The sequence below is a fragment of the Arachis ipaensis genome, chromosome B7 (genome assembly GCF_059453495.1).
Source record: "Arachis ipaensis isolate K30076 ecotype BB chromosome B7, ASM5945349v1, whole genome shotgun sequence".
Lineage (NCBI taxonomy): Eukaryota > Viridiplantae > Streptophyta > Magnoliopsida > Fabales > Fabaceae > Arachis > Arachis ipaensis.
In genome coordinates, this window is record NC_142442.1 from 44,573,756 (window position 1) to 44,576,884 (window position 3,129).

The following is a 3,129-nucleotide window of genomic DNA, read 5'->3' on the forward strand; positions in this document are numbered from 1 at the left end:
TACAATTCCTTCCTAGTTTTGTTCTATAATTGAAAACGTGCTTCCTGAGCCTTTAAATTGTGTATTTTTATTCCCCTTTATACCATTCAATATCGTGATCTGTGCGTTAAGTGTTTCAAGGCTTTATAGGGCAGGAATGGCTTAGAGGATGGAGAGGAAGCTTGTAAAAATGGAAGGAGCACAAGAAATAAAGGAGATAACCAGCGAGAAGCGACGCGCACGCGTGGCTCACGCGTGCGCATGAAATGGAGTTTGCACGGCGACACGTGCACATGCCTGATGCGTACGCGTGAGACACGAAGATGACCAGCGACGCGTACACATGACTGACGCGTACGCGTGATGTGCGCTACCTGCAGAAATTGCAAAAAATGCTGGGGGTGATTTTAGGCTGAGTTTGGACCCAGTTTTCGGCCCAGAAATACAAACTAGAGCCAGGGGACAAGCAGAGACTCAACACACATTCTCATTCGCATAATTTTAGTTTTAGATTAAAATCTTAGAGAGAAATCACTCTCCTCTAAGTTTTCTCCACATTCATAGATTTCTAGTTTTTATGCTTTTGATGCTTTTGCTTTGGATATTGAGAAGAGTCACTACCTCTGTTGAAGTTGCCATTATTCTAGTTTGTTTTCTTTTTCCTTTTTCTTTTGATTACTTATTAACCCTGTTCCGATAGGTATGTTTATGATTTTGAAATTTATTAATGTAAAGAATTACTTTTACCTTTAATTAATTTTCAATTCCTATTTTATTTAATTTACCATGTCTTCTTTCTATTCTCTTTATATATCTATGAAAGTATTATTCATGTCAATGGAGTAGACTCTCAACTTGACTTGGGTGTTGATTAAGAGGAGACCCCTGAGTTGGAATATTCAAGTGTCAATCTCAATTGAAAGTTGTTGGCTAACTCTCCATTTACTAACACTAACCCTTCCATATGAGAGGGTTAGGACTTGCGAATAAGAGTTAGCTCAATCACTTGACTTTCCTTTATTTAGTAAGGGTTAACTAAGTGAAAAAAACAACCTCTTGATATTACACTTGGAAAAATCCAACAAGGATAGAACTTCCAATTAATCTTCCCCCGGTCAAAGATTTTACTTTGAATATATAAATTCTCTTGCTAATTTTCATTGCTTTAATTTACAATCATTTATTTTTCTGTTCTCCAACTCTTAAAATTTCTCGAAAAACTCCTGACTAATAAGATAGCACCCTTTTGTCAACTCGTTGGGAGACGACCTGGGATTCCTACTCCCAGTATTTTTATTCTAAATTTGTGACAAACCTTCTAAATTGATAAGCGGATTTTCGCCGATTAGGAACTGTACTCGCAATGTTATTTCTATATTAATTTATTAATCGGCTAATTTCCGCCTCGTCATAGCTGCCTAACACCAAACTTAGAATTGGTGTCTGGGGGCTCTATATAGCTTTGCACTGAGAGAGAGGGTTGGAACTCTAGATGTTGCACAACTGTCTCTCTTTTGTTAGAGGGCGAGTTAGGGTTAAACATCTTGAACAAGATGTGGTCCTCCCATAACTGTAGAATTAGCTCTCCCTTTGCTACATCAATAATGGCATTGGCAGTGGCTAGGAAAGGTCGTCCAAGAATGATGGATTCATCCTTATCTTCCCCAGTATCCAAGATTATGAAATCTGTAGGGATATAAAGGTCCTCAACCTTTTCTAAGACATCCTCTACCAAACCATATACCTTTTTTATTGACTTGTCTGCCATCTTTAGTGAGATTCTTGCGGAACAGAGCTGGTTGTCAGGCACGCGATCCTAGTATGATGAACGGAGCTAGTTGTCACGGACCATCTTATTCACCATATTAAAGAACGAATATACATCTTAGAATTAAATCAAACACGGATTGAAGAGAAACGGTAATACTTTTATTAATTCATAGAACTCAGCAGGGCTCCTCCCCTCAACCTAGGAGGTTTAGAAACTCATACTGATAGAAAATACCAAGGTTGCGAGAACTGGACCGGTCAATAAACCGGTAGGATCACTGGTTCAATAGTTCACTGGTTCGACCAACCGGGGTTCAACCGGTTTAATTAAATATTAAATAAAATTATTAAAAAACCTAAAAATAATTTTAAATATATAAATTCAATAATTTTTAACTTAATAAAATTTAAAATTTCACATAATAAATTATCCATAACTTAATATTAAAGGTTCATAAACAACTTCAAACATCAAAGTTTGTTACTAAAAACAAAAAAAAAGCACATAATGACAAACCCATAATGTTCTACGTTCAAAAGAAATAATTACTAGCAAGTTTTCAACTAATCAAAGGTGCAATTCATAATCATAATCATCATTAAGTGTTCCAATATCTCCATCATAAACAGGTAATCCAAAGCCACCATCCTCAGAAGTACCACCAAAAGAAGCTGCATTTGAAGAAACAGCGACATCAGGCAAATCCACATCAACTTCCACATCTCCTCCATCTAATAAAATAAAATAAAAAACTAAGAAAAAATTAAAGTTATAACTTTACAATATATATATATATTTAGTAAATGAAACAAGTTTTTCTATTTCAATCACCTTTAGGATATGAAGGCATAGCATTATCCGTGTAAATTAAATTTTCAATGCCTTCAATGTCTCCATTAGTAAATTCAGGATCATCTTCATACTTCATTTGCTATTTCATCTTCATACTTCACTGTAAAATACTGCCAAGCTGGATCAGATTTACCCCTAGAAGAACCAGTTTGAGAATCTTGAACAGAATTATCTTGTAGTTATGGGTTACTTTGTGATTGTTCCATCTGTAACATACAAATTTACAAACAAATAAATTCAGCAACCAAAATAACCTCAGAAAACAGCAAATCATGAATCCAAAATAACCTAAGAAAATCATGAATTCAGCAACCAAAATCATGAAGTCCAGCAAACAAATAAATCATGAACAAATAACCTCAGAAATTCAAAAACAAATAAATAACCTCAGAAAATAGCAAATCATGAATCCAAAATAACCTCAGAAAATCATGTATTCAGTAACCAAAATCATAAAGTCCAGCAAACAAGTAAATCATGAACAAATAACAAATAAATCAAATCATGAATCCAGCAAATAAATAAAT